Here is a 12,466-nt window from a genome sequence, read left to right on the forward strand (position 1 = left end):
GTATAATAACTTATTTTAATTCCCCTGATGCCCAGCCTATACTGGTTAAAAGAACAAGATACTTTAGAAAATACTTGCTATAAAATATTAAATTAAATTTCAGTATTGAAAAAAAGTCTTTATATTTCTTTTTTTTTTTTAGAGGCATGTTTTATTTATTTGTTTGTTTATTTTGTTTATACATGCACTGGGTACAGTCAGAAGCGCGGGAGGGTGAGAGAATTCACCCGAGCCAGAGCGAGGAGCAGAGCAGGCAGAAGGACCAAAGCACACTGCTGAGGGGAGCAGCGGGCGGCAGGAGAGGTCTGCGCACCATGTGGGACCCTCCTCTGGTGGCCGGGGAGCAGCCGGGGATCGAACCAGCGCCGCAGAGGCCGCGGGCAGCTTCGCAACCCAGCGCTCAACCACTGCGCCACCAGGGAGGCCAAGTCTTTATATTTCTCTGTGGACCCAGTATAACAGGTCTCTATCAGTCCTAGATCTGTTGTATTGCTAAATGGAAACTGGTGATTAAAAAACAACCCTGACATACACTGTCATTGTTTTGTTTTTCAGCTAGACCCATAATGGTCAGTAGTGAAAAAGACACATTGCATTGCCTATTTATGACCTTTGATGAAATGTACCTATTGGTTGTTGTGAATTTTAACATGAAACTCTTTGCTTGGGATCTATACAACTTGGTTGTTTAACGTAATAAAATCCTCTTGATATGGATTAAATTCCTTTGCTTATTACTTATTATTGTTCATATGTCATGAAATGGAATTGTAAGCATTTTGGTAAGTGGGCTGAATGACCTCTAAATTTTACTCTAGCCTCTCAGAGGGAACCCCATTATATATAGTAGTCTGATTTCATGTCTTCCTACAATAAAACCAAACTGGAAGAGATATTCTTGTATCTCATACAACATGACACTAGTGGGCATCTCGCCCCGTGTCCTTGAATTCTTCTGCCTGAGTGAGTGTCACAGAGTGTGTGGAGGTGGGCACACTGGCCAGAGACATGAGGACATGAGCAGACTCTGTACTGATGGTCCAGGTACAACAGGATGGAGTCAGTAGGTAACAATAGTACGCGGGACTGGATCCTTTTTTGTCTTAGTAAAACAAAACTTGTTAACCCTTCTCAACCTCATCTTCTCCTAATGCCTGGTGTTCTGTATTAAATGAAAATGTTTGTTGGGTGGACTGGTCATCTGAACAGATTCTGAGCACAGTCATTACTTGTAATCATGCTGAGAGGCAATGGAGACTGTATGACTGCCCTCTGGGGCTATGACTGCAAGTCTTCATCTCAAAGGACAGAGCTGAACATAACTGGCTTATTATTATTATTTCAAGTTTACATAAATAAAAAAGCATCGTTATGCATGAGTTGGAGGAAAGCAAAGCTCAAAGTAAATATATTCATGTATTTCATAAACATTCATGTGTTTCATAAATAGTCAAGGAATCAAATAAAAATAAAACAGCACAACTTGATAGAAACATTATGCTAACTTTTACCCTCACACCAGTTGAAGTGAACTGGAAAAAAAAAAAACAACCTTTTTTTTCTCATATACTGACTTTAGAATCCTAAAATTATACTGGAATTTCTTCAGGAGACCTAACATGCTACAGCATATCCACTTATCTTGATAGATAAAACTATTACAAAATCACTCATGAGACCAGTTGGCTGGTATTTTTTTCTGGCTGTGTTGAACATAATGAATTAAGATTGGGAGTATCTTATTAGTAATGATGAATACCCCAATTGTGCCATTTTAAGAAAACTAGAGAAGAAAAATAATATTGAAAAAAGAAATAAGGCAAACAAGAGATACTAGAGGATATAAGGTAACTAAGCAGAGCTTGAGGGAATAGACCCAGCCTGATTTATTCTTGCCGGGATGACGAATGTAACTTATTAACCTTTATATGGGAAAAATGACCTTGAATCTATTATCTGCTATTATTATATTCCCCTATAAAATAGAAAATGGCATAAAATTCTTGATATCCACATAAATACATGCAAAACTATAAAAACTGCTTTTACACACTTTGCATATTCATAGTACAACACTTTTTTAGAATGTCCATTATTTCCCTGCAAAAAGTGGTAGGAAATGTCATGGACTTGTCTGCCCTCTACTAAAGTATTATTGTCTGAAGTTTAGATATCTTAGCATAGCACAAATACAATTGTCCTAAAAATATATTGTTACCCACCAAAACATGAATACCCAACAACTTTTACAGTAAGACCACTTAATACTTAATCATGTGCATTCAACATCTTACCTCAATGACATTACTGGATAATTTCCTTTCAGATTTCACCCATCATGCATGTTGCATTGAATAGTTAACTCTTCTTGAATAGTTAACAATGATACAGTTTTAAAATGTGTAATTACTCAAACATTATTTATAATAATTCTTTTGGGTGCTTCTGCTGTTTAGAATTCTACATTGAAGAGCTTCTAATGTTTTATATATCCCGTTATCAGGATGTGGTGTGTACAGGAAGGCTAAACCAAGAACAGAGAAATTGTATGTGGTGCTTTGAGACATCAAAATGACATTCTGTGCAACTGATTGCAACAGATTTATGCAAAATCATCCTGAAGAGTCATGAATCCTAGGCCAGCAGAACTGACCTGTTATTTGATAGAAGAAGTGGTGATTTGTGGAAGCTTAGGAAAAGAACAGTCTCTAGGACAAATGGTGGTGGTGTTCATCCAAGTGCTCTCCAGGGAAAGAAACCCAGCCAAATGCCTGTGAATATTGCAACTCCAGAAACAAGGACATTCGCTAAGTGAACATAGATTTGGGGGACCATTGCCAGCGAACATCAGTGTTTCTAGGTCCCTTATAGTGAGTCCCTGTTCTTGGATTGATATGTCAAGTTACTATAATCTGACCACTTTAAATGCTGAATTATTTTAATGCTCCTGGTTTTGATTCCAGGCTCACCAAGCAGCCATGTAATTAGTATCACAAATGTCTACTTTAAAGAGAGGGAAATGGCCTAGCTGTGTGGCTATGACCTATTGCTGTGATATTCATTTTATAACAAATAAATAAAGTAACTTCTGGCTCCAAGTAGTTTTGGTAGAACGATTTGTTAAAATATTAATTTTATTCTCTTCTCCCTATATTTTCCTCTTCTCCATATTTCAGAAGGTAGTGACACTTTGTAATTCCTTACCTCCCGATTTTGGCAGTACACAAAGGAACTTACAGTTAGTGGTTTTTCTCATCTTCTGGATAAGCTAAACTGGTCAGACATTATTGGGTGTCCTAGAGAGAAAGGATCTTAGAGACTTAAGAGATTTCTGAAGGAGTTTCCCTGAAGCTGGGGAGAAGAAAATGTCAGTCTGAGAAGGTGCAAGACCTCACAGGGAAAAGGTTGCACAGGTGCCCAGGGAGGCTGAATCCTGGGCACTGAAGATTTCCAACCATAACAAAAGCCAAGGTCATTGTTCACGGGATTACCTGTAGTTCAAACCAGACCAATAGTGCCTTTGCAAAGAGTTACTTAGACTGAATTTATTCCAGCCTGCAGGATCGTGTGTGTGTGTGTGTGTGTGTGTGTGTGTATAGTTAGAGTGGATTTAAAGACAAGAGAGAGGGGGCCTCCCTGTTGGCGTAGGGGCTATGCCTCAGCGCTTTCACCACTCACAGAGTTCAATCCCCAGCCAGGGAGGCTGGCCCATATGGTGCAATAGACCTTTCCTGTCTTGCCCCCTGCTTCCTTCAGTAGTGTATATCAGTACATCCACCTGTTCTGCTCCCCACTCTGTCTCTGGTGATTCCTCTCACCTACCGCACCGCTGACCTGTACCCCAGTTCTACATAAAAATTAAGAAAAAAACTCAGAAAGTAATATATTTTCTTGTCCATCTGAGAGTTGCTGAGATTGTTGTGCATAGCACATCAGTGTCATGAGCTCAACTATTGTGAATTCACACTCAGTCTGCCAGAGAAACAACCGTGTTTACCTTGACCATGTTTCAAGGAACACTTTGGTGAATTTCTGTAATTTCTACCAAACCTTCAAATGTTTAAATGATCACTTCATACAACCTGTAAAAGTTTACCAAATATAAGTCAGTCAGAAAAATCCTTTTGCATTAGGATTTATAAACCTGTCTTCCAGGTTTCTGGGAACTTTTCGGGGAATGAGGCTGATGACTAGAATTGGCAGGAGCTCATCATTCAGAATGGATACTTCCCTCTAATCCCCTTGTCATCAGCTGCATGTGTCTGGTTCACCAAACCCAGAGCTTCTGACCCAGCCTTTTAAGAGAATGAACCTCCTCTTGACTTCTAGTGTGGTGAAAGGTAGCTATTGGCTGTGCTATGCTGGGGGGAGGGGATAGAAATCTGGAGATCTAACTGGTTTTATAAAGACTTTCAAACAATTTTTTTAAAAGATCTACTTATGCATATAAGAACTGGGCTATAGGTGAGAGGTACTGGGGGGCGGTGAGAGGATTCACCAGAGACAGAGTGGGGAACAGAATAGGCAGACTGAATAAAATACACTGCTGAGGGAGCAGCGGGTGAGACAGGAGAGGTCTGCTGCGCCTTGTGGGTCACCTCCCTGGCCGGGGATCAAACTTGTGCTGCAGAGGCTGTGGATAGCTTCACAGTGCTGTGTTTAACCCCTTGCGCTACCAGGGAGGCCCCCAAGACTTTCAAGCAATCTTTTCTTTCCACCTACATCCCACACTCATTGTAGAGGCACCTGGTCCACAGGCTAACTGTCATGCTTAATGCCTCTGCAGTGAACAGATTTTCATCTCACAGAATTGCTTTTTCTGGCCTCTACACTGGCATTTTGCCATTGTCCTACATTGAAAGACATAATAAGGAACAGCTCCATGAGGCTTACTATTGCATTTACTGTAGTCAAGCTGATGAGGATGTGGTTCACTACGTCACAGTGTCCTCTTTAGGAGGACAGATAGAAGAAATGCCTCTCAGATCTCAGTACCAGGAATAGATATATTTCTTTTGAGTAAGTGGTTTCGTTTTTGTCTCTTGGACATTGTGAAATTGTATAAATGATCATATTTCCCACTTTGTGCTAGCTACTAAAAAGCTCAGAACCAAATTTTCATCCTATCTTTAGCAATGATGTATACTAGATCTAATATTACTTCTGACTTCATCTTACTTTTTCTACCCTAATTTCCTTTCTCCCTTATTTCCTTCTAATTCACTTTCTTTCCTTTACTTTTTTTTTAAATTTTAGTCACTTTAAAATTCAAAATATATAAATCCTTAGAATAAAAGCCAAAGACAAGGCTTTTAACAATAATGAAATGTGAGGCAAAGGCCTTCCACATCTCTGATTTCTGCTTGACAGAGCTACCTGTATTTATATCTTTTAGCTATTTCTTCTGGTGTCTATTCTGATTTTTCTTTTCCTCTGGACCTTTCAGTTTAGGCCTTGTCTCCTAATTTCAATATAATGGAGTGTAGGATTTCACTTTCTAACATCATCCTGTATACACATCCTTCATCTGTAAACATCCTTCCATTGTAATGATCATACTTTTAGTTAAACCCATTTTCAGTCTTTACATTATTATGCAATAGAAATATTGTACACAGGGAAGTTGCTTACTGCTCATTTTGTGCTTTATACAATCATTTTGTTTTCTCTTAGGTTAATAATTGTCTTTTTTTAAACCTCTGTTTCTACATAGTAATCATTAATTTCGGCCCCAGCCCTCTGACAGAATTATAAATCTCTCACTCTACCAGTTTTATTTGTTTTCTCACAGATGTCTCTCCTGGCTGGTGTCCAGGCTCTTTTCATCATCCAGGTCCAGTCTGGACTGGTCATTCTCTAGGCCAGCTGTCTGGCTGTCCTTCTGAGACTTCTCATCATTTTGGGAATTCCTTCTTCATCTTTCTTTTGTTTGGGCTTGTAGTTTCATAGATCTTATGTTTTCCTCTTGCATTTACTCACTTGGTTTAGTGGAGCTCATCCTGTAAAATCTTCCTGAGAAAAAGGTCATGAAAAGCAATTTTTTAAAGACCTTGCATGTCTGAAAATGTCTTCCTATTAGTAGCACACTTGGATGAAAATCTGGGTATGGAATTCTAGGTTGGAATTAACTTTCTCATAGAATTTTAAAAGTATTCCCATGTTTCTGTTGAGACGTTTGATTCTAATATAGTTCATGGAACTCAAGTTGCTGTGGATGTGGATGTGGATGTGGGTCATCCTCAGTGATGATAAGGAGGTGGTTAGCAGAAGTGCCTGTACTTCCTTCCTCCAAGTAGATATACAAGCCCATATAGTAATTGTCAGTTTATTGTACATGCTTCATCTTGGAAGATGCCACTCCGTCTTTGCAGGGTATCACCTCCAAAGTGGTATCCCAGTTACATCTTCAAAAGACCATTTCATCACTCTTAACTAGATGGCTTTGTGTACTAGTATGTGTAGTCATAAAAATAATTGCCACTGTGTGGAGGAATAGAAAGCTATTTTTGGAGAAAAAATTTAAGGATTAACATGGAAAAGAACAGACTGATAGGAAGAGGGTAGGAAAAAAGCAAGCTGCTTTTTTCCCCCTCAGGTAAGACCTTATATGTATTAACAGTTGGGTTTATTCTCAGTAAAAAGAAAAAAAAATCACATGAAAGCCAGCACATAACAGGGGAAAAAAGCCTTCATTTTCATTGGAATATGATAATTTCCTAACATCCTGACACGGTTAGTGAAATGTGCATATTTTAACTCAGGGTGTCTTTATCTCTGTGTCAGATGCAGCCTGTGTATGAGCAAAGCAGGAACTTTAGGAAATAAACATCCATCATATGGAAATGCCTGTTTCAGTTGCACACTGCAGATCACTTTGGGGGATAGAAGGCTTTCAAAGGGTGCATTTCTGCTGACTGGTGTTGAAGGGCACAGCTGCTGTCTGTAGTATGCTTTTTCACAGCAATCTCTTTGATATGCTGACTCAGTTTCTGCAGGTCTGTTTTTCCTTTGAGTCCAAACTTTGCTAATTTTCTTCCCTATAAGAAATAGGAAAAATGGATTCCATAGTTGTGTGTCATTATTGTACTTACTCTATTGTGAAAGTGGTTTCTGGGTCCAATAAAAAGATTCTGGATTCTATATCAATCTACCAAACATCATATGTCCTCACATAGTGCTGCTGGCTAAGGCAAGAAAGGCAAAATCACACCCAAAATATTTATTTATTCCAGTCAAGATGAACCACTGCCCCTCCCACTATAATCAGCTTGCCATCAAGTGACTGGTTGGTCTTCTGGAAGAAAGGTGCCATTTTGGTGCCTTAATGTAGGTTTTTTGTGGTGACAGGTTGGATAGAGGGAGGAGTTAATGACTTTCATAGGGAACTATGGGCTGGGATGACTCTAGAGTGCCCTTCTTTTTTCTTTTTTTCTATTTTTTTAACATTATTTATGCATACAAGAACTGGGGTACTGGGCCTCCCCGGTGGCGCAGCAGTTGAGCGCTGGGTTGCGAAGCTGCCTGCAGCCTCTGCAGCACCAGTTCGATCCCGGCTGCTGGGCGAGGGTCCCACATGGCGTGCAGACCTCTCCTGCCGCCCGCTGCTCCCCTCAGCAGTGTACTTCAGTCATTCTGCCTATTCTGCTCCCTGCTCTGGCTCTGGTGAATTTTCTTACCCTCCCGCTCTTCTGACTATACCCAGTGCTTGTATAAATAAATAAATAAATATTTTAAAAAAAAGAACTGGGGTACAGGCCAGAGTGGTGGGGGGTGAGAGGATTCACCAGAGACTGAGTGGGGAGCAGAACAGGTGGATTGAATGAAATACACTGCTGAAGGGAGCAGCGGGTGAGACAGGAGAGGTCTGCTTCGCCATGTGGGTTGCTCCCTGGCCGGCTGGGGATTGAACTCGTGCTGCAGTGGCTGCGGACATCTTCATAGATTGCATCTTTTGTTTTATTTTTTATATTATTTTTAATTTTATATATTTTTACATCATTTTTCGTTTTTGCACAGTGTATGCATTTTCACCTTGGTTACAGTACCCATACAATTCCACCCCCGCTTGTTTTGATCCTACTCCCTCCTTCCCCCTCCCCCAGTGTGTCTCTGGTTTATAGTTGCTTGTTGATTTTGATTTTGACTTTATTATAATTAGTCTTTTTCCTGATCCCCTATTTAGATTTTCTATCATAGGTTGCATCTTAACCCCTTGCGCCTCCAGGGAGGCCCAAGGTGCCCTTTCTTGAGGCATGGGATTTTGACCTTTTCATTCTCCCCTTCTCCTACCATTGGTCAGTCATCAGGAATGGATGACCTCAAGGAGAAAAACGGAGAAACGCTTCAAATAAAATTAAGAAAATTTAAAGGTATTAATATTGAAATAAAAGATAATTAGTAAGAAAATAAAAAGGAGAAGGGGAAGATTGGGGAATGTCACCAGAGGACAGAATCAGATAAATGTCAGCTGTTCCCTTTCTGTGAGTGTACTTGCTACTGTCCAGTCGTCTGTGTCAGCATATCTCTGTAGCTGCCCTGACAAGCCAACTTCTGTCCCAGTCTGTCTCAGTCCTGGTATCTACTCCCTGTGATAGCAAATACACCTGCTTTTGGCTTTTGACCCAGCTGGTTATCATAGTGACTGTCAGTCACTGCTTTCTTTCTGGCTTTATTGTATCAGGTTTTGTTCTTTGTGTGTTGGGGTAACTTTGCTGAAATTGCTTTGTAGCCCTTCCTCAGTTGTCAGCTCTCTTCATTTGTATACCACACACCCACCTCCTACTCCATCAACTTCTGGCTCTTCACATAGTTTGGGGTGACAGACCATCTTCTCAAAGTAGCCTTGCTCTGGACATTTTTTTTTTTAAAGATTTATTTATTTATACATACAAGAACTGGGGCACAGGCCAGAGGTGCGGTGGGTGAGAGGATTTACCAGAGACAGAGTGGGGAACAGAACAGGCAGAACGACTGAAACACACTGCTGAGGGGAGCAGCAGTTGAATCAGGAAAGGTCTCCTGCACCATAGGGGCCATCTCCCTGGCTGGGGATCGAACTCACACTGCGGTGCCTGCAAACAGCTTCACATGCTGTGTCCCAAACCCTTGCGCCACCAGGGAGGCCCCTCTGGACATTGTTTTTTGGACCAGAGGTGGATACATGGCCACAAGAGAAACAGCTTGAGATTTATGCACTCTGGCTTAAAACATTAACAACAACAACGAACTAAAGCCAGTGTTGGAGCTGGCAATGAATCAGTCAGAGTCTAATCAGGAAACCAGAAACCACTCTCGATATGTTAATCAGAAAAGATTTAATTGAGGGAGTTTGTGACATAGCTGTTGGGAAGCTGGAAAAGTAAAAAAAGATGGAGCTAGGAAAATCATTCTATTTTAAGTATCAGCTACATACCTCTAAGACTGGGAGAACAAAAAGTGAGGCAGTGAAATGAAAATTCTCCCAAGCTGCTACTGCTATACAGGGTAGGACTGCAGGGTGGCTGGAAGGTGGGGTGAGATGACACCCAACTAGTTCTCAGACCTCAGTGTGGCATCAGGAAGGATTCTTGAAGTATGGAGAAAGTTGCCCTGATTCATAGTTTTTGTGCATTGAAGTCCAGCTGTTCTTGGTTTCCATCTTTAGATCGAGTGAAATTGCTTATTATAGTCTAAAATCTGCCCTCTTCCCCCTGAGCTATCTCAGAGGTCTCTGAGTCTTACAAACAGAAAAGTCCCCTTCTCCTCTACCCCCATCAAGACATCCATTGCCTCTCAGTAGTCTTTAGTCTAGGCCTCTTCCTCCACCTCTTCATGCTGTCAGCGTCATGCTGACGCTGAACAGGTTCTTCAATCAGTTGAACTGCCCAAGAGTTGTCATCATAGCTGCTGTATGACATTACGATGTTTACAAATCCAGGAAAGAGTTCTGCAACATTATCTTTTTTCTCCCAGAGCACTAACGTTTTACATGCTTCCTTTCATGTATATTTTGCAATTATTTTGTCAGACTCTAGTCTATAAAACTCTTAATACCCCATAACTAACATTGCATTAAATCTGTGAATGGAAAGTATTACCATATGATTTATTTAGTCTTTCCAGTTATGAGTAGGGATAGTTCTCTAGTCTGATTTCCTTTTACTGTGTCATTAGGTTTTGGAGTTTTCTTTTTTGTTCTTGTTAGGTTGACATGAAAGTATTTAATAGGAATTTGAAGTCTTGGTTGGGAATAGGATGCTTTTTTATACTTTCATGTCTGGCTATTGATTATAACAACTGTTTTTATACCTGTTTGATTTCTGCTGACCATTTGAAGAAATAAAGAATTATCCAGTGCCAGAGAGGGTGTTTAGTTGAGGTGGATTTGCATTGCCTGTTTGCTCATGTTTGTTTCTCTTGTGGACAGTGTTTGAGTAGTGCCTGGCCCTTCTGAGCCCTGTGGGTGGTGTACCTTTACATTTTCCTCTATGAATAAGCCAAGTTAATTGACCTGTGCTCGAACCAAATCCATGTCCTTAAACCCTCTGAAGGCACAGACAGTACAGACTTTTGCTTTCAACAGCTCTCATTTCTAATAATTAGAGCTGTCTGAGCTGCTTTGGGAGATATTGATTTCTATGCTATTAAAGAGTGAAATGGCCAATTATTTGAGGGTTGATTACAGATTTCCAAGCAATGGATTGAAGGTTGGTCTAAGTAATGTCTTAGAAATATGACTTGCTTTGATAATTACACAGGTGTTATATATTCAATATAGGAAATGTAAAAATGTACATAAACTTAAAAAAATAATATTCATAGTCTTATACTTAGAGATAATCACTATTATTTTTTCTTCCAAATGATTTTCTATGTCTGATGTGTATTATTATACAAGTAAACATGCGCTCTGTATATTTCCTAGTTTCTGAGATGTACTCTTCCACATTTTAACATTTCTAGAATTTAGATGAAATTTTATAATGTATGATTAAATTCAAAAAGTGTTTCTCATCTCCCCCACCTCAAAATGCTATAATTAAATGTAGGTATGCTATCTTAAAATTGAGATTTTTTAAAAATTAAACTTTCTATTATCAGGTAATTATAATTTCACATGTAGCTGTAACAAATAATACAGAATGATCCCTTGTACCTTATTTATCCGGTGTGATGCTTAATTTTATGTGTCAAGTTTACTGGCCAAAGGATGATCAGATAACTGGCAAAACATTATTTCTGGTCTTGTCTGTGAGCATGTTTCTAGAAAAGATAAGGATTTGAATCAGTAGCCTGAGTAAAGCTCACCTTCCAAAGCAGCTGGGCAGGGCCTCCCTGGTGGTGCAGCGGTTGAGCGCTGGGTTGCGAAGCTGCCCGCAGCCTCTGCAGCGCCGGTTCGATTCCTGGCTGCTCCCCGGCCACCAGAGGAGGGTCCCACATGGTGCGCAGACCTCTCCTGCTGCCCGCTGCTCCCCTCAGCAGTATACTTCGGTCCTTCTGCCTGCTCTGCTCCCCGCTCTGGCTCTGGTGAAATCTCTCACCCTCCCGCGCTTCTGACTGTACCCAGTGCATGTATAAACAAAAAAAACAAACGAACAAATAAATAAATAAATAAATAAATAAAACATGCCTCTATAAAAAAACAAAAAAAACAAAAAAAAACAAAGCAGCTGGGCATCATCCAGTCAGTTGAGGGCCTGAATAGAGCAGAAAGGTGGAGGAAAAGTGAATTTGCTTTCTTTACTTGAACTGAGACATTCTTTTTTCTGCCTTTGCACATCAGATCTCCCGGTTCTTGGGCCTTTGGACTTGAACTGAGATTTATGCTACCATGTGGGTCTGCTACTCCTAAGCTGCCTTTTCGGCCACCATTTTGTTACCTATAGTTCTAAATTCTAAGCAAGGTCAAAATGACCCATTCAGTTAGGTACAGGAACCCAACCCTGCAAGGTGCCTTTCAGATCAAACAAGAGCACAAAGCTGGATCATGCTGGGAAGGCTATGCATCAAGAGGTATATCGAGGAACGCTGGGGGTGGGGGCGAGGCCCCAATGTATAACAAGGGACCCCAGAAGCTGATCAGTGGAATGCCTTGTTGATAAGAATGAAACCATGGTTGGAGAACTAGAGCTTGATCTCAATTACAATACCAAGTCATCAAGCACATGAAAAGTGCCTGAAGGGCAGACTTTCACCCCAATACTATAGATGACAGACCACCTTTTCTAGTTTCACCCCTCCCTTTTCTCTTTGTCCTCCTTCTCTTAAATAATGCTGCTAAAGCTATATAATTCTTTTTCTTTTTTAATTTTAAAGATTGATCTATCCATACATACAAGAACTGGGGTACAGGTCAGAATTGTGGGTGTGTGTGTGTGAGAGGATTCACCAGAGACAAAGTGGGGAACAGAACAGGCGGATCTACTGAAATATACTGCTGAGGGGAGCAGTGGGCAAGACAGGAGAGGTCCACTGCACCATGTGGGCA

The sequence above is a fragment of the Talpa europaea genome, assembly GCF_964194135.1.
Source record: "Talpa europaea genome assembly, chromosome: 1".
In the NCBI taxonomy this organism is placed as follows: Eukaryota; Metazoa; Chordata; class Mammalia; order Eulipotyphla; family Talpidae; genus Talpa; species Talpa europaea.